General features: G+C 36.9%; 1 protein-coding gene across 1 annotated transcript in view; it reads left to right on the top strand.

Moving 5' to 3' along the window:
- Positions 1–21,008, top strand: part of SUPT3H (SPT3 homolog, SAGA and STAGA complex component) — a 556,588-nt gene that overhangs the window by 268,512 nt on the left and 267,068 nt on the right. The window lies entirely within an intron of this gene.

Consider the following 21,008-nt stretch of genomic DNA (forward strand, 5'->3'; position numbering starts at 1 on the left):
TAACTGTTTAAATTTACTAAAAATCATTGCATTGTACACCATAAACGTGAATTTTATGGAGTATAAATAATATCCCAGTAAAATTGTTTAAAAAGTTTTTAAGCAAGATTTCTTCGTATTTTTGAAGACCTATCCTGTAAAAGGTAGATTTGATATTTCACCTAGGTCTAGGTGGCAAAACTAAGCCCAATGTGTGGGAGTTAACAGACAGAATTTCACTTACTTTAATGGAATAGCTCTCTAAGACGGGGAGGAACAGGTGTAATAATACTGGGTTATGGGGTTTCTAAGAAGTTTAAATGATATAATTCATCTAAGTACACCAGACACATGTGAGACATTCAAAAAAATGTTTGCTGTTCAAAGAAAAATAGATACAGATAAACCTACAAGTATATATATATGTATGTGTTTATATGTATATAAATTGTGTGTGTGCACATGTATAATTTTGAGAGAATGCAAATGTGCCAAAATGTTAACAGGTGGTGATTCTAAGTGAAGGATATATAGGTGTCCCTTGTACTGTTAATTTCAGTATTTCTGTTGATTTTGAAATCTTTCAAAATAAAAAGTTAAGAGGAAAACAAGACAGGAGGAGGTTCGGGCTCACAGGCTTGTGAGAGCCAACTTCCTCAGATGCTGTGTGAAAGCATAGTGAGACCATCGTTTGGTGCCTGAAATAGAGAAAATTGTGTGTTGTTTCTTACCCTAAAGGAAAGGCATATGCTGGTCAAGCACAATCTCTCAGCGGGGGGACAGCTGATCTTATATAGACTTCTCAGGAAGCAGTGGTGTTCTGGAGCTTGCCATCATCTGTAGAAGAGAGGTTACTCAGATGGGACTGTTGTGGACTGGTTGGCAATCCGAGGCAAGTTTCTTGGAGTAAGTCTCTTCTTGATTTGGCTTTCACGAGTGAGGAGCTGCCACTGTTAGATGATCCCCTGACAAGCCTTAATACTTCTGGTGGCTGCTTACCATAGCTACAGAAAAATTCTTAATTTATGGGAACTTTAGAAATTCTCAGCTCGTGTAAAATTCAGTGCCTGACATGATATAGACCCACAGTAAATATTTGGTGAGTGAGTTGTTTAAAGCTGGAAAACTTGGATGTTCTAACACTTTAGGCTGCAGCTCATTTGGAATTCCATCACTAAAGTTCTTCAATCACACTGGAGATTTTTGTTTGTTTGTTTTGCTATGTCAGTGTTTCTTGAAATGATTTTCAGTGCTGTATAACTAAGTGGGCTTAGAAAAATGATTGCGTACACAGTAAATATATGGAAAACCAAATGTTTCTTTCCTGCAGAATTTCTCAGTATTTCATATAATGTGTTGCAAATCTAGAGAAGAATAAACTATCAGGCATTTCTTAAACGCCTGTAACTACAGAATACTTCTTTTTCTGGCCAACATCAATTCGGGAAGTGCTGATACACCCTTATCTGTTTTGCCAATTTGCTAAATATATGCATAGTGCAAATTCACCTATCTCTAAGTGACTGTCTCACATCACAGCATGTAATTCTGAAGCTTACTATTTGCTAATGCCATGGGCAAATCTCTTAACTTTCTTGAATCTCTGATTCCCAGTCCATGAAATATGCTTGAAAATTTGGGTGAAATTTGTGATTATAGTGTGTCTATATCCAATGTTATAGAATGTTAATTTTTGACTGTTAAATTTCAGCAATAATGAGATAAAGTCCTTGCATTATTAAATATTTTCAGGGCCAAAAGAACTTTCTTGAAGCTATGATGTATCTCTCTAAAAGCCTTAAAAATTATTTAGTTGTACAAAGTAATTGTACCAGGTTCCCTTTATAAAATTATTTTGTTAATCTTTGATAAATGGGCATTTAAAGTTAATTTGTCTAACTTGTTACAGTTTTTGCACGTTTAACAAGGTGTTGCATAAAAAGAGTTCTGGGTGGGCGCCTGGGTGGCTCAGTTGGTTGGGCGACTGCCTTCAGCTCAGGTCATGATCCTGGAGTCCCAGGATCGAGTCCTGCATCGGGCTCCCTGCTCGGCGGGGAGTCTGCTTCTCCTTCTGACCTTTCCCCCTCTCATGTATTCTCTCTCTCAAATAAATAAATAAAATCTTTAAAAAAAAAAAAAAGAGTTCTGGGTGAAATAAAAGGCCTACCTTTTGCCTGTAAGTGGATTTGTGACCCCGAGATGGTTATTTAACCTCTCTGACCTTTATTTTCCTTCTTTTTAAAACAAGATGAATGGATTAAATAATCTTTTAGGTCCTTCCCTGACCTAACCATTCAGTGATTGGTATACTTCTTATTTACTGTCTTCCCTGTTCCTCAAGTGAGGAGTGTTTATCATCATATGCTTTATGCTGCTATTCATTAGGGTTTGAACTTGAGATATTTCCTTCTCAAGAATATAAGATATATCAGTGGAAGATACAAGCTTCCAGTTATGGAATGAATAAGGCATGGGAATAAAAGATACAGCATGGGGAATATAGTCAATGGGATTGTAATGGTGTTATATGGTGACAGATGGTAGGTACATGTGTGGGGAGCATAGCATAATGTATATAGAGATATTGAATCACTGTGTTGTACTCCTGAAACTAAAGTAACATTGTGTGTCAGGTATAGTTAGATAAAAAAATTTTAAAAATATGTAAGATATATGAGAGAAATTGCTCTATGAATTGCTAGAAGAAATTTATAGGGATATTATGCTCTTTTTGTGAACTTCTCAGATGTACATTCCATGCCTTGTGCTCTGGTAATTCTTGATTAGTTTTCCTAGGTGAGTCTTTGATTTTTACAAAGTTTTCTAACTTATCTTTTCACTTTCCCATTTCTTAAGGCCATTTCTTTCAAGTCAAAAACTAAAAATTAATAAATGTCCATTTTACTATTTCACACTGCCTTCCTTCCCTTATCCTTCACTTCCCATTTCCCGATTCTGTGTTTTCTTTTTTCCTCTGTGGTCTTTTTAATATACAAATCTTTTATTTGGTAATTTCTTATTTACATTGTTTCCTGCATTCTTTCCTCATTGGAATACAAACCCCACTAATTTTTTTAATCTCTTTCATTCATTGATGTATTCTAAGCAACTAGAACAGTGCCTGACACATAATAGGTCCTTGGTAAAAAATTGTGGATTAATTAATTCATATAGATGATTTAAATGTTTGCTTTTTCTAAGTTTTAACTCTTGTTTTACTCTAAACAAAGATAGTTAACATTCCTGTATTTTTCACATTGGGATTGTAAATTTTACATCATAAGTAATTTTATAATCTTGCTTTTCTTATATCTCAGATATTTGTAGTTATTTCATTTAGTGTTATAAAGTTCTAACAATATTCTCAAGGTTCATTTAAATGATATATGAATATATACTGTAGTAAAGGGGATGGGGAAATTGATGATGGAAATTCAAGCAAGCAATGAGAAAAATCACTGCTAGAAAAACTGTCATGGTAGGTATTTATTTGATATTTTAATTTACTTATTAGTTTGGCTTTCTCAGAGCCATTGTTAAGTGAATTCATTTCTTTCTTTGAAAAACAGGTAGATAAAATTATAGAGTTAGGAAGGTTAGAGGTATTAAAAATTGAAGAGTAAGGATAATTTGCATGTGTTTATGATTGTCTGATTGCCTTAAATGACTGCCCGTGGTCAAACATCTGCTCTCCCCCGCCCCCCGCCCTGCTTTGGACAGTGGGTAAATCAGTCTCAACAAATATTGGGTAAGAATGACCTAAACAGTATGATGTCTGTGTTTGCATGTGCTGTCTAGTGCCAGGTTAGCTGACTAGAGTGTATGTTAGGGTTGTAGCCTGCTATTCACTCTAATTCCAGTTAGGAGAAATTCCTGGGTATTATAGTAATACCTACCCTATAAAAGTATAATCAAATAAGTGGTTTGAAGGGAAAAAGGAAACTTTTTGGGGGGACAGAAAGTCACCCAGGGCCTTCTTACACCAAGCAGTAGTCACACAGTGTCCATTCCAAAGTAATGTCAATTACCTGAGTTAGAAAAACGTCCAAAAAACCAGAAGTAATAAAAAAAAAAAGTAACTAGCTCCCAAGACCACAGCAATTACTTAACCGCAGCATCCAGAATAATTTAACCACATTAGAGTTTGTAGCCAGTGGTAAGTACTGAAAGCAACTCAGCATCCAAGAAGACGCACACAGGGCAGTTAAGAAACGTCTCTTTGTCCTTTTCTTTATGTTTGGTTCTGGATACTTTATGAGCTGATCTGCTTATGGGTCTCATGTTCTCCGGCCCTGGCCAGCGGGCTCTCTGTCACAGATTTTCACCAAAATTACCTCCTTGGTTTCTTTTTCACAATCTCTTCCCCACCACCCCACCCCCAGCTTTATTGAGGCATAATTGACAAGTAAGGTTGTAAGATATTTAAAGTGAACAGTGTGATGACTTGACATACATATATACATTGTGAAAGGATCTTTTTAATTAAACAATCCCTTTAATTAAAATTTAGTCAGTCCTGCCACTCTGTTCTTAATCGGGGCTTGAAAATTTGAAAATAAATATCTTAGACTCAAAAGCGGATCTTGTTAAGTATACTGAAAAAGAATAATATAAAATCTTGTGATAATATTCTTAAATACAAAGACTACTTACTTAGGATTTTTGTCGTTGTTTTTCAATTTCTTTAGGAGGCATTGGAATGTTTCTTGGGAACTGTTACCATGTTTAGGAGCAGGAATAAGTTGTAGACTTATTGCCCTTCCTCCAGTTGGCTTCATTCTTTTAATTCATTCTATGCTACCCATTTAAAAAATGTATTTCTTCCTTCTTAATATCTAGATTTTTATCCAATTTATTCAATTTAGTAAGATTTCATTTTCTTATAAAAATTTTCTTATAAAAGTGATTTTCTTGAAACATTTTTTAATAATTCTTGAAGAAATAAGTTTGTGTGCTGTACGGGTTACAGCTGCTTTCATATACCAAAATCGAATATCTGAAAAGGCATCTTTATAATCAGTCTAATTCAGTCCCCTTCTTTCATTGTTGAGGAAGTGAGGCATCCAGAAAAGTTACTTGCCCAAGGTTATAGTACTCCTTAGTGGCAGAGTGTCAACTAGAACCAGGCCATCAGACTCCCAGGCTAATTTCTTTTCATCATAACTGACTTCCTCTTCTTTGTAGCTGATGGCCAGGACGTAGTGGGACTTCTGCAATTATTGTAATCTTCTTAGTTTGATAATGGACACATGAAGTGTGTTTTTCTGGGCTCACATCTCTGGCCCCTTACTCAGCAGACGCTGTTTCCTCTCTTGCATGTTGGCAGAGACTACAATGACATTCAGCTGGGTAGCTGTGCCTCATCCACTGTCATAAACTTTGTCCTTAACTTCATGAATGGAAAAGCATTATCTCCAAATGAAGGGATGTTTTGGGACCCGAGAACTGAAATAATTAGGGTAATTGAAAGTAAATATACAAGTTTTATTCATTATTCATTCATTCCCTTAAAAAAAGAAACTTCTGGCTTGTCCTTTTTTTTTTTTTTAATAAGAAACGTGTCATGACCTTTTAGTATTAATTAAGCTGATTTATTTGATAGAGAATAACTTGGAAAACCCCTTAGTCCTAGGCAAATCAGAAGTGTTGGTAATGCTTATAATACATATATTTTAATCGAAGCAAAAAAGTTTTCCCTTGTCAATAAATAATATTTTTAAAATACCTTTTTTTTAATTTTTACCTTCTTTGAATGTTTGTTTATACTAATGTATATATATATATATATATATATGTACTTGTATAACTTAAAAAGAGTATTTTATACTGTATGTGCTCACTCAAAAAGTTTGTTTTTCTCAGTTAAAACCCTTAAAAGAATTTGGGGTTGATTGCCTTTCACTGTTGGGGGTAAGTGTGTATATGGACCCTGGGTCTATGAGGACATCATCAAATATGTACATTTACATAGGATCTGGAGGTTAGCTAAAGATTTTAGTAAATGAATAATACTTTAGATTGTACAGAGACAGTGGAAGCATATACTTGGGAAGCTTCTTGGCATGAATTACTAACAAAAAATGTCAAGTAGAGGCTCAACCTAGAGTAAGATGGCAAATAACTGACATCTTTCTTCCCTCCTTTTGTTTTTATTTTTTATTTCTTTTTAAAACTGATGTCAAAAACTACTGACCTAGAGCATATTTTTTCCAAAACACATAGTGACTACAGTAATATTCAGTGTATAGTTTGAAAAAATGTATTTTCTGTGTTTTGGAAGTGTCTCTGCAACTAGTTCTTCTATTTTATCTTAGGTGCTTCTACTAATAGGATTTTTTTTTTTTTACTTTAATAGATGTCTATTTAAAGGATAGCCCCCAATTGTAGACTGTGTTGGGCATACACATAACAGAAACACTGAAAGGCTGAGTGTTAAGCCCTGCTTCCTTTTGGAACAGTATCCCAAGGTTTTGTTCAGCACATACCCTCCTATATCTGAATATAAGTGTACATAATAAGGAATGTAACTTTACCTCATAAATAATCTTGCTTATTTCATACTTTCAATATGCACTTGACAAGGGAATTGCAGAGCTAGCTGCGCTAGTGGTCACTGAAGCATCTGATCCTGGAATTGAATCAAACCAATCTTGTTTGGGTGAAAAGGTAGGCGGTAAGTAACTCTGCCACTGTCATTATTAGGGGGAGTCCAGCAGGATTGCTCTGGACTTAAACTGCTTGCTGTGACCATAGTTTTCAAAGTTACAGTCCTTACTAAAATGGAGGCTCGCATGTTATAGCAGTGAAGTTACTGCATGGTGACTAGGGCAGGGACAGCCTTTTTAGGACCGTTTCCTGAAAGACGTTTAGTGGAGGCTGGGCCAGCAGTACTGGCGTTATTAGAGGCATCTAGGCAGTATATGAAGGAGTGGAGTATCAGGCTCTATTTGTTGGAACTAGACCCAGGAAAGTCAGTCAAGGCATCAGTAAATAGTAAGGTAGGTCTTGAATGGAAAAAAAATCTAAAGATTTTTATGTGTCACTTACTTGGATTTTGTCCTTAAGTGACTTAAAAATATTATATACATTACAGAGGAAAAAGGAAGTGACTGTGGCTAGATATAGCGGTTTTCATTTTGTTTTCCAAAACTCACTAGGACAGTGTCTAGCTTTCTGTGTGTGGGAAAAAAATTAGCAGAAGTAATGTGAGAAAAACTGTGGAATTAAAGCTGAGGTACTAACAGTCTTGAAAATTAAAATAGTATACTCATCAAATCCCATCCTTGCTTTTAGATACTTGGCAAGTTTTAGGTAGTTTACATGTTTATGCTAATGACGATTTTAAGTAGAAAAATTTTAACTTTTTTGAGGTAAAATTTGATAATTATTCGTATGTTTTTGTACAATAATACAAGAAGTATTTTTAAAGTGTTCTTTTTATTAGAGATGTGAATTGAATTTGTTTATCTTTGAGTCAATTATTTCACTTTGATAACTTTGTACTTTTTCTCTAGTGAGATTTAAATATTTTAAATAATGGAAGGGAAACTTTGTTCAGGCATTCCAAAGAATTTAATACTGAAGTGAACATAAGATTTTTGCCATTGTGGGGCTTACTCTCTAATGTGGGCTTTTTACTCCCTTTCTGTTTTGTTGGTTTGTTTGTCCTTGTACCAGTAACACACTATCTTAATTCTGTAGCTTTATAATTAGTCTGGTAGGACATATCCTTCCACTTTAAAAGTGTCTTGATTATTCTTGGCTCTTGGTGCTACTCTCACTGTTTGGGATGCGCCCTGCCTCTGTGACAACTTGTTGTAAACCAAATAAAAAGTTTAGAACTGATTTTTATTTCTTTTTAATTGCATTTTCTGCCTTTGCTTTTTTCTGTAGCTTTATTGAGATATAATTGACATACATTACTGTGTAAGTTTGAGGGACACAACGTGTTGATTTGATACACTAATTATTGCAAAATGATTACCACCATAGCTTTAGCTAACACCTCCATTACGTCACATAATTACCATTTCTTTTTTGTGGTGAGAACATTTAAAAATTACTCTTAGCAACTTTCGAGTGTAAAATACAATATCATTAACTATAATCACCATGGTGTACATTACATCCTTAGAACTTACTCATCTTATAACTAGAAGTTTGTACCCGTTAAGCAACATCTCCCCATTCCCCTCACTTTTGACTCCTATAAACACCACTCTGCTGTCTGTTTTTATGAGTTCATTCTGCCTTTGTGTTGATGATGATATTTGTGGATTGATCTTATATTTGAAAAACATGCTAATAACTTCCTTTATTAACTCAAATAGTTTGTTTCCCAATTATTTTTGATTTTCTGTGTAGATACTCAGATTATATGTGAAGAAGAGTGGTGTTAGTTTATTCTTTTTCACTCTTTATGTAGTTTAAACCTTTTCTTGTCTTAATGTTCTGGCTACAATCTTAAGTATTATAAGTACCCCCCTGCCATCCAAAAGTAGAGTGTTCCTCTGAAAACTTTCTAAGCCAAAGTGGCATAGAGTGAGACATAATTACCATTAATTTATATGGAAAACTTTTTAAGTGTTCCCAGACCCAAAAAATAACCTCACTTAGGCTTTTCTAATACCTTTGAACACATCTTACTAATGAATACACAAAATAAGTCAAAGTAAAGCACATATGCTCGTAGACACAGTTCTAAGCTATGGCAGCCTGATGCTGAGATGCTGAGTGTAGTTCCCAGGAAAGGAGCTTCATGGTGCTACTCTCACTGTTTGGGATGCGCCCTGCCTCTGTGACAACTTGTTGTAAACCAAATGCTGAACATGAGTTTTACTTTTGTCGTAAACTCAAATATCCTCTTTGGATTTCTCTAAATTAGCAAAAACAGATACTAATATAGATCTTTTGTACAAACAAAGTGGTGTAATGTGAAATTTGAAAAGCATGTGATACCTGTATGAAAGTGGGATAGTAGGAGTCCTTGTACTGGTGTGAATTTTGAAGAGTATGAATGTGTCTGAGTATATTGTTTCCTATATGGTTTTTGGCAGATTCTCTTAATCAGATGAAAGAAAATGCCTATAAGTCAAGTTCACTAAAATTTTCATCATGAGTGATTGAGTGATTTTCCTATATCTGTTGAGATGATCATAAAATCTTTCTCTTTTCATATTTTAAGTAGTTAATTATTATCATTAATAGATATATGTTCCACTCTTGCTTTCCTGGGTATATTTTCCTGTTTCCAGAAAAATAGAACCAGTAGGGTAACTGTATGTGTGTTTACATATATGTGTATGAAAGTGATTTATTATAAGGAATTGGCGATACAATTATGGAAGCTGAGAAGTCCTAAGATCTGTAGTCAACAAAGCTGGAGACTCAGGAATGCCAATGGTATATAGTTCCAGTCCAAGTCCAAATAGCTGAGGAGCAGGACAGCTGATGATATAAGTTACAGTCTGAGTCCAAAGGCATGAGATCCAGGAAAGCAAGTGGTATAAATTTTAGTTTCAGTAGAAAGCCTGAGAAGTACAAGATTCTAGTCCAGGGTGGTGGCATAGGAGCTTCCTGAACTTACCTCCTTCCATGAACACACCAAATCTGCAACTATACGCAGAAAAATTCCCTTTGAACAAAATCCAGAAGCTAGCTGAGCAACTCCTATATACCAAGCAAATGAGAAAAAAAAAAATCTATTTTAAACAGGCAGGAATGGGTGAGACATCCTTGCCATAAACCCCATCTTGGCACTGTGACATGCAATCAGGCAGGAACTCAGAACTAGCTTCTCCCTGAGGAGCACAGGATTTGGACCCAATATCCAGTGCCCCAACTTTTAATACTTCCACCTGAGGGATGGGCTCCCACAACTAACTCTGAAAGCCAGTGGGGTTTTGTCCACAAGATGATAGCAAAAAAGGAACAGTTCATAACTGGGTTGCCAGGACTCCCCAAGGACATGCCTTGGCTCTCCGTCCAGGGCTCAACTCAGCAGCAGAAGACAGAAATGACTGTCTCCCACCCTTTCCCTGAAAGGTGCCTATTTGTATTTTTTTACGGGGGGGGGGTCCTTTTATTAAAATTTAAATTCAATTAATTAACATATAGTGTATTATTAGTTTCAGAGGTAGTGTTCAGTGATTCATCAGTTGCTTATAACACCCAGTGCTCATTACATCACGTGCCCTCCTTAATGCCCATCACCCAGTTACCCCATCCCCCTACCCCCTACCCTCCAGCAACCCTGTTTGTTTCCTATGATTAAGAGTCTCTTATGGTTTTCTCCCTCTCTGATTTCGTCTTGTTTTATTTTTCCTGGGTTTGTTTCTTTTAGGAACCAGAATCATGCTGTATGTATTGTCCTTTGATGTGCTTGTTGGAGATGTTCTCAGCCTAGCACACTCCTTTTATCCATTATATATTCCACAGACTTGGTGTCACTGTTTGGGCTGCTTCATTCTGCTGTTACAATTATGCCCACTTTTGTGCACAAACTTGAGCACAGGGGCTGGAATTTGAGGGGAAGAGTGTCAGTTTGAGTCCTTGTCAATCTGAAGTGAAGGCGTGTTGACTTGGCATTGAGCAGGTGGCAGGCCGTGCATGCTGACTTGGGCAGCAGGGGGGGGTGGACTGTGAACTTGGGACCCATCTGCCGATGGCATCGTGTGTGACAGGGACATGGCTGGTTTTGTTTTTCTGGGAAACTCTATCTCTCCTTCTATTCTGAATGAAAGCCTTGCTGGATAGAATATTCTTGGCTGTAGATTTTTTCCTTTTAGCACTTTGATTTTATCATCCTGCTGTCTTCTGGCCTGCAAAGTTTCTGCTGAAAAACCCACTGATAGCCTTATAGGGTTTTCCTTGTATGTAACTGCTTTCCTTTCTCTTGCCACTTTTAAAATTCTCTCTTTCATCACTGCTTTTGGCCATCTTATTTACGTTGTGTCTTGGTGCAGACCTCTTTGGGTTGCTTTTGTTGGGGGCTCTCTGTGCCTTCTGGATCAGGATTTCTCTTTCCTTCCCCAGATTCAGGAGGTTTTCAGCTATTATTTCTTCAGAAAAATCTTCTGCCCCCTTTTCTCACTCTTCTCCTTCTGGGATCCCTATCATATGACTGGACTGTTATGTTTGACAGTGTCGCTGAGTTCCCTGGGTCTCTTCTCATTTGGGGTATTTTTTTCCACTCGCATCTGCTCAGCTTGATTACTTTACATTACTCTGTCCTCCAGGTTGCTGATCTATTCTTCTACTTCCTCTTGTTTGCTATTTATTCCATGTGGTCTATTTTTATTACCATTTAGTGGTCCAATATCTCTAATTGGTTCTTTTTTATGTCTCCTATCTCTTGGTGGAGGGTCTCATGGAGGTCCTGCACTCCTTTCTCAATTCTAGCAAGTATTTTTATGAGCATTACTTTAAATTCGCTATCAGACATATTACTTATCTCCATTTTGTTTAGGTCTCTTGCTCTGCTTTTGTTCCACTCTTTCATTTGGGACATATTCCTCTTTCTCCTCATTTTGTCTTTTGTTGTGTCTATTTCTGAAAGTCAGCTACATCTCCCACACTTGAAAATAGTGGCTTTATGTAGAAGAGGTCCTGTAGTGCCCCACAGTGCTGTGTCTCCTTTTCACCAGAAAATGGTGCTTCAGGGGTGTCTCCTATGTATGTTGCTACAGGGGTGTCCTTCCATTGTGGTAGAGCTGTGTTTGCCTTCAGTCCAGCCTGTGATGGCTCTCTGCCTGTTGTGGGCAGAGTCTGGTGCCTGTGGTGTTAGTGAGCCAGTCCAGGGCTGCCCTGGGCCTGAGTTGTGTCAGACCAGGTATTTACCAGAGATGAAGTAGTACCAAACTGTGGCACTTTCCCTGTGTTGTCCCCTGAGAAGCTTTTGTTGGTGGGTAGGGCCTGCAGTCAGACCAGCTGCCTGCCCCCAGCCCACTGCTGGGGTCACAGTCAGATTGGTGTGTGGTTATCTTCCCCTCTCCCTGGAGCAGGACTCACTTTGGAGTGGTGCTGACCCTTGTCTGGGCTGCACGCACACTTCCAGGATTGTGGCACTACTTTGATGGGATCTTGCCAAAAGCAATTGGAGGGGGTGGATCTGCTTTTCTGTGGCGTCTTGTCTATGTTGGGCTGCGGAGAGTCTGTTCTGCTAGTTTTCGGGTTGCTTTCTGGGGTATTTATGCCAATGTAAGTGTTCTCTAGGTGGCCACACAGCAAGAGGTGAGCCCAGGGTCCTCCTACTCTGCCATCTTTCCAGCAGCCTCTCACCTATTTGCATTCTTAAAAGCTGTAGCCTGCAGCCAAGCATATATGGCCAACTACTATTTGACGAGGGAGCCAAGAATACTCAAAAAAAAGACAGTCTCCTCAATAAATTGTTCTGGGAAAATTGGATATACACATGTAAAACAATGAAACTTGACCCCTGTCTTACACCACTCACAAAAATTATGTCAAAATGGATTATGGACTTAAATGCAAGATCTGAAACTCCTAGAAGAAAACAGGAGAAGAGCTTTTTGACATGCATCTTGGTAATGATTTTTTGGAAATCACACCTAACCCAAAGACAGTTAAAGTAAAAAAATAAACAATTTGGACTATATCAAACTAAAAGGCCTCTGCACAGCAAAAGAAATGACAACCTGTGCAATGGGGAAAAAATTTTTTTTGCAAATCTTGTGTCTAATAAGGGGTTACTATCCAAAATATATAAAGAACTCATACAACTCAATATCCAGAAAACAAATATTACATTAAGTGGGCAAAGGATTTGAATAGACATTTATCTAAAGAAGATATACAGATGGCCCACAGGTGCATGAAAAGATGCTCCCAAGTCATCAGGGAAATGCAAATAAAAGCTATGAGATATCACCTCATGCCTGTTAGAATGGCTGTCATCAAAAAGACAGTGCTTGTGTGGATGTGGAGAAACATGAACCCTCATGCACTGTTGATGGGATTGCAAATTGTTACAGCCACTATGGAAAACAGTATGGATGTTCCTCAAAAAATTAAAAACAGAAATACTGTATGATTCAGCAGTTCCACTTATGGATATATATCCACAGGAAACAGAAACACTAACTTGAAAAAATATCTGCACCCCCATGTTCATAGCAGCATTATGTAAAATTGCTGAGATATGGAAACAACTGAACTGTCCATCAATGGGTGAATGAATAAAGATACACACACACACACACACACACACGTATGTATATGTATACACACAAACATAGGAATATTATTCAACCATAAAAAACAAGGAAGTCCTACCATTTCTGACAACATGAATGGACCTAGACTACATAATGCTAAGGGAAATAAGTCAGATAGAGAAAGACAAATATTATATGATCTCACTTATGTGGAATCTAAAGCAGAAACAAAAACAAACAAAAAAACCCCACCAAACTCATAGAAACTCATAGAAAAAGGGTTCAGATTTATAGGTGCCAGAGGTTGGGGAGGGGGAATTGGAGGAAGACGGTCATATGGTACAGACTTCCGGTTATAAGATAAGTACTAGGGATGTAATGTACAACATGATGACTATAGTTAACACTGCTGTGTGTTACATAAGAAAGTTGTTAAGAGAGTAGATTCTAAAAGTTCTCACCACAAAGAAATTTTTATTTATTTTCTCTTTTGTATCTATATGAGATGATGGATGTTAACTTAAACCTACTGTGGTAATCATTTCACAATACATGTAAATCAAACCATCATGCTGTACAACCTTAAACTTACACAGTGATGTATGTCAGTTATTTCTCAATAAAAATGTGGGAACAAAACCTGCAGCCTGAAGGTCAGGCTTCTCATTTATCACATGTCTGCAGTATTCCCTCTGCCCCACTGTGGTTCATCAGTATCTTCATGAAAGGAGCTTATGCACAAATCTAGTGATCCAGCTTTTGTGACTGCCATCTAGAGGACACACTGGCTGTGGTGGCCAGTGGAGCTTTCATTTCTGTGTCCCCCAAAATAAAGTTTTATTTGAATTTTCTCCCAGGGCTCAGCACAGAGATAGCAGTTAGAAATGCCCATTTCCAGTCCTTCCTGGTAAGAGGCCTTATTTGCATATCATAAAAAACTACTGATTAAGCGTCAAGTTTCTAATTTGGCACATATCTAGGGACTGATTGTGAACCTCCCCACAGACCGGGGAGGCCTGTGCATTCTCCCTCTGACCAGATCTAATTCAAGAGTATCACCCTGAAAAGAGCTTTTGCACATGTTTGGTGACCTGGATTTTGTTGGCTGCCACCCAAGGGACACATCTCTTGATCTGGTAGTGGTGGCCAACAGATCTTGAGTTGCAGATCCCATGGGAGTGTAGCAAGCAAAGAAACAGTTCTCAACCAACCATCACCCCAGGGCTCAGCACAGAGGGAACAGAGAGAAACACCCATCTACTAGTCATTCCCTCAGGGAAGCCTGTTTGAATATTTTAAAATATCCTGCCTTGGGGTCCAGCTTCCAATCAGCCTAAATCAGTGTGCTGACTGAGACCTTCTCCTTGTGGGACACTGATAGTTCTTGGCATACCTAAGTTACCTAGGAGTCTGTAAGAACAAAGAAGGTTAAATTTAGAGAGACAATCAAGAACTAGGGCTGAATGATAAGGTTCATCTCCTATATAAGACTATCAGTCCAGACTGAGGAGGTGGCCATTTTATGTAATGCACACAGGGAAATCAACACAGAGAATGAAGGGAAATGGGAAACGAGAAAGAGATGTTCTCACCAAAATTATAAGATAAAACTCAAGAAACTGAGGTAAGTGGTTTACCTGATAAATAATTCAAAGTAATGGTCATAAAGATGCTCACTGAAATCAAGAGAACAAAGCATTAATAAAGTGAGAATTTTAACAAAGAGATAGAAAATATTAAAAAATATGCCAAGCAGAGATCATAGAGTTGAAGAATATAATAACTGAACTGAAAATTTCAGTAGAGATGTTTAACAACAGACTAGATGAAGCCTAAGAAAGCATCAGTGAACTTGAAGACAGAACAGTGGAATTCATGCAATCAGAGGGGCAAAAAGAATAATAAAAAAAAAGAGTAAAGATAGTTTAAATGAAGATACCATTAATCAGACCAATATTTGCATTATAAGGGTACCAGAGAAGAAGAAGAGAGAGAAAGGGGGTAGAAAGCTTATTTGAAGAAATAATGGCTGAAAATTTTCATAACCAATGGAAAGAAACAGATTCAGGATGCCCACAGAGTTCCAAATCAGATGAATCCAGACACCCACACTGAGACACATTATAATTAAATTGTCAAAGGTTAAAGACAAGGGAAGAATCTTAAAAGCCACAAATCAACTTGTTACATATGAAGGAACCCCCACAAGACTGTTAGCAAATTTTTTCAGCAGAAACTTTGCAGGTCTAAAGAGAGTGGCATGATATAATCAAAGTGCTGAAAGGAAGCAATTGGCAACCAAGAATAGTCGACCTGGCAAAGTTGTCCTTAGCAATTGAAGGAGAATTAGAGTTTTTGAGACAAGTGAAGGAGTTCATAACCACTAGACTAGCCTTATAGGAAATGTTCAAGAGACTTCTTCAAACTGAAATGAAAGAATACTAATTAGTAACTAGAAAACATATAAAAGTACAAATCCCATCAGTTAAATTCATAGTACTCAAATGTTCAGTGGTGGTGAGTAAATCATTCATACATCTAGTATGAAGGCTAAAAGACAAAAGTAGTAAAATTACTGACAACTACAATAATTTGTTAATGATACACAAAGTAAAAAGATGTACATTGTGAAATTCAAAAACCAAAATGGAGACAGGGGAGTAAACAGTATGAAAACCTGAGAAGCAGTAGAGCTGATCGTGTAAGTCCCAGTCTGAGTTCAAAGACAGTGGAAGACTGATGTCCCAGTTTGAAGATAGGCAGAGGGAGTGTTTCTCCCTTACACTGCCTTTTGTTCTTTTCAGGCCTTCAAGAGGTTGGATGAAGCCCACACATGTTGGAGAGGGCAAGTTTGCCTCAGGCAATCTCATTGAGAATTACTTTCACAGACATGTCCAGATTAATGTTTAACCAAATATTTGGGCACCCCTAGCCCAGTCAGGTTAAGACATAAGATTAACCACTACCCCATGTCACCTTGACACCCGTATACATCTCCTTAAACTATTCTTAATCTCCAAATAAAGACAATAACAGGGTCATATTTTGCCTAACTTGATACAATTATCCAGTGTACAACTGAAAATGTGTTAACACATTTCCCAGAAGATGAGGTTAATTCTTTGAGTGATGTTTACACTTCTTAATATCCCTAAGTTAAATACTATGATGTAAACATAATTAAATATTATGCTATTGATCCAATACATCTTATGTTACATGATAAGGGAATAAGGAAGGGAAGGAAACAATATTTGCCCAATAATCACACACACACAAACATATTTATAACAAAACAAGGAGGAAATATAATGATTACAGTCCTTGTTTTTCTTACTGGTAATGTGAATAGCTGGTATTAGTAACTACCTTTTTCTACTACACATTCTGTATTCCCTTTGCCTTCAGCAAGCACCTCAGTTGGTTGTGGCTTTTTGCCTGGTGGAATGACCCAAACCTTCATTCCTGAAGGATCTGGGTCATTAATAGCCTCTCCTGGTTTGGGTGGTTGTAATTTTCCATTGGTTTTAATAACAGGGCATGGTAATACTAAGAGGTGGCCTCAGGGATCTCCTGTATTCCAGACATACTCTTCCTTACCTCCACTGTGGCGAACCAGTCCAGTCTCCACTTGGTAGTCAACATCACTCACCCCAGCTAGCACAGTAACTCCCTCTTTGCTTGTTGACTCAGAAGCATGAGGAATCCAAAGTGACTGAGCGGCAGTCTTAAAATTTCATTTCAATGGAATAATTGTTGTGTCAGTGGAGTAAATGTGAAAGCATTCCTCCCTCTGGAAAAGACTTCGAGGCCAGCAAATCATAAGGTCATGGGAACTGGAAGCAAAAATTTTGCTAGTGGGTCTTTAGGGGTAATAATGAGTGCTGCCACTACCATTCCACCCCTTGATTCCTGGATTTGTGAATCCTATTTGTGGGAGAAATGGCACCGTATACTGGATGTTAATTCACAGGTTGTGTAAGTGTTCTGGAAAACCTTGCCCCAGCTCTACAAGGTATTGCCACCTAGTTGGCACGTAACTGGATTTTCAAAAGCCATTCCCACCATTCTGTCAAATCAGCTACTTCATAATGTTGGGGAACATGTTAAGACTAGTGCTTGTGAATTCTTTGAGCATGGACCCAGTGCACCACTTCCTTTGCTATGAAGTGAGTTGTTTTTTTTTTTTTTTTTTATCACAAACAATGCTGTATGGAGTACCATGACAACCGATAAGGCATTTTGTAAGTCCACAGATGTTAGTTTTGGCAGTGACATTGCATGTGGGGACAGCAAATGCATATCCAGAGTAAATATCTATTCTAGTAAGAACCATACCCTTTCATTTTCGTGATGGGAGTGGTCTAATGTAATCAACCTCTTGCAAGGAAGATGGCTGATCACCCTGGGGAATGGTGCCAGTTTAGAAACTCAGTGTTGATCTTTGCAGCTGACAGATGGGCACTCAGCAGGGGGCTGTAACAATGATGGCATTGATTAGTGGAATTCCATGTTACTGGGCCCTGCATATCCTCCATCCCTCTCACCATGACCACTTTGTTCATGAGCCCCATTGAATGATGACAGGATGATTGGGTGAAAAAACCGATAGTATCCACTTGATTATTAAAATTCTCCTTTGCTGAGGTTGCCCCTGAGTATTCACACGGGATCCAAATATCTTCACCTTTTTTTTTCTCGTTCAGAGAAATCTGTCCACCTACCTCTTCCCCAGATTTCCTTCTCATCAATTTTGTTCCTTACCACTTTTTCAGCCAACCATTGACCATAGCCCATGAATCAGTATGTAATTGCAAATCTGACCATTTGCCCTTTCGAATAAAATAAACAACTAGATGCACTGCTAAAAGTTCTTCCCATTGGGAGGATTTTCCTTCACCACTGACTTTGAGTGATGTTCCAGAAGGGGACTGCAGTGCTCCAGCCTGTTCACTTTTGGTTGGTGCCTGCATATCATGCAGGACCATATGTAAACCAGGGCCTGAGTCTTCTCTTTTTCTGTTAGTTGATCATAGGGAGCTCCCATGAGGTCATAGGAGAAGGGTAGGAAGGAAAGTAAATTCCCCCTCATTCTACCTTTTGTTTGATTCAAGCCTTTTAATTATGGTTTTTTTTTCTGTTTATATACATGAGTAAAACTTATGTGTAATTTTACTTTCTTTCACTGTTTTTTTCTAGTTTTGAAACCCAGGTTATACTAGCCTAAATAAATGAGTTAGGGAGTATATATCTTTTTGTATTCTCTTTAAAAGTTGTATCAAATTAGAATAATCTATTCTTTGCATGTTTGATACAAAATTACAGATGAGAAACATTTGCTTGGGTTTTGTTTGGGCTTTGATTTTTTACTGCTGATTTAATTTCTTTAAAATTTATAAAACTTATTCAGGTTTTTTATTTCTTTTTGAGTCAGCTTTGGCCATTTGTTTTTTTGTTTTTTTAAGAAATTTATCCATTTCGCCACAGTACCAACATATTTGGCATAACATTGATCATGATATTTCGTTATTACCCATGATGTGTTATGGGTAATTTCCTCAGATCTGCTGTTCTGAACCCTAATTCCCTTTATAGCTGAATCTAGTCTGGTTAATTTTTTTTCATCCATATTGATTATTGTGGTATAACTTAAAATTTACCACTTACTTATTTTTAACTGTACAATTGCCTGGCATGAAATACATTCAAAATGCTGTGCTATCATCATCACTATTTATTTTAGAAGTTATTATCATCCCAGACAAACTCTCTACACATTAAGCAAAAACTTTCCAGTCCCCTTGTGTCCTTTTTTCTACTTCCTGTCTCTATGAATTTTCTTATTACGGATAACTCATAAGTGGCAACATACAATATTTGTCATTTTTGTCTGGCTTATTTTAGTTAGCATACTGTTTTTAAAATTCATTCATGTAGGGGCATGTATCAGAACTTCTTTCCTTTTTATTGCTGAATATTTAGTTATATGTATATAGTTTGTTTATTCATTCGTTAATGGAGATTTGGGTTGTTTTGACAATTCTTTTTGACAATTCTGAATGATGTAGCTATGATCATTGGTGTACACATACCTGTTTGAATCCCTGTTTTCAATTTTCATTTCTTTGGAGGTATATACCCTTGAGTGGAATTGCCAGGTCAAAAGCTCATTCTGTGTTTGACATTTTCCAGAACCACCCAACTGTTTTTCCACTGTGTCTGTACCATTTTGAATTTTCTCTAGCAATGTACAGTGTTTCCAGTTTCTCTGTATCCTAGCCAGCACTTTCCATTTGGTTGACAATAGCCATTCTTCTGGGTTTGAAGTAGCATCTCAGTGTGGTTTTGATTCGTATTTGTCTAATGACTGATGATATGAGGATCTTATCATTTGCTGTTGGCTATTTGTATATTTTCATTGGAGACATATCTATTCAAGCCTATTGCCCATTTTAAAATTGTTTTTTTTCTTTATTGTTATAAGAGTTTATAAATATATTCTGGTGATTCATCTGATATATTATTTTCAAATATTTTCCTAGTAAGTGGGTTGTCTTTTCACTGTCTTGTCCTTTGATGTATAAAGGTTTGTAATTGTGATGAATTCCAATTTATTTATTTTTTCTTTTGTTGCCTGTTATTTTGGTGTCCTAGTTAAGAAACCCTTGCCAAATCCAAGGTCATGAAGATTTCCTGGTTTTATTTTAAGAGGTTTATAGTTTTAGCTTTTTAATTTAGGTCTTTGATCTATTTTGAGTTTATTTTTTTATATGGTACAAGGTAAGAATCCAACTTCATTCTTTTGCATGTGGATATCTTGTTTCCCTGCATCAGTTGTTGAAAAAACTGTCCCTTCCAAATTGGTTGTTCCTGGTACCCTTATTGAAAATCAGTCGTACATAATGCAAAATTTTATTTCTGGGCTCTCTATTCTGTTCCATTTGTCCATCCTCATGCCAGCATTACATTTTTTGTTCTTTCACCCATAGCCTCCAGCAAGATAGCCAAAGTGCTTTCACACATACCAGATATCACTGACTTCATATTTGGTTCCTCAAACTGATCTCCTGCCTTGCTTGGGGTCCCAGCATTCTTTGCTACATCTTGAATACAATGCCAGATGAAATCCAGATTATTGGCTACTATGAATAATTAGATGCCTTCAGAATAAATTTTTGCTCCAGGGCTCTGTATCCAGTGGAACTGTATTTTCTCATCTTCTCAGCCTTCTGTTTTATCTCCTACACTGATGGTTAAAATAAACTTTAAATGTAATTTGTTAATATAGTATTGTGCATTTTCAAATGTCCTTTACCAGGAAGGGATTCTCTGCACATCTGGTCCACCATATGAAAGTTGAGAAAAGTACTTTTAAGTACTTTTAATAATCCATTCTTGACAATCTGTTGTATATAATTAGAAATGATAAATTATGGCATTTATGTAAATTTTTCTAAGCAACTTTTCATTTTAATTACATTACTTAATTACATTGCATGCTTTTATAATTTTCTAAATGGCTATTAGTATGTTACTTTATTAGTACTTTGGGTATGGTAACATGATTTTCTAGTGGCCAATATTATGAAGTAGTTGTTAATATTTTTCATTTGAAATGTAAATGCCCTTAAAAATGACTGCACAGATCAAGAAATAGCATAGCTAACACTGCATTTTCTTTGGAAGCTGTAGCTTGTGTGGGAGAGATGCAATTCTTTGTCCATAGAAAATTGTACATCCACTCTGGTTATTTGAGAGAACAATTTATACTTTATTAACAGATTATGATAATCAATAACTTTGACTCTTTGCCTTTGTTAGTTTTTAATATTGGTATGCTTAATTTTTTTTTTT

Source organism: Zalophus californianus, chromosome 7 (assembly GCF_009762305.2).
Source record: "Zalophus californianus isolate mZalCal1 chromosome 7, mZalCal1.pri.v2, whole genome shotgun sequence".
NCBI lineage: Eukaryota > Metazoa > Chordata > Mammalia > Carnivora > Otariidae > Zalophus > Zalophus californianus.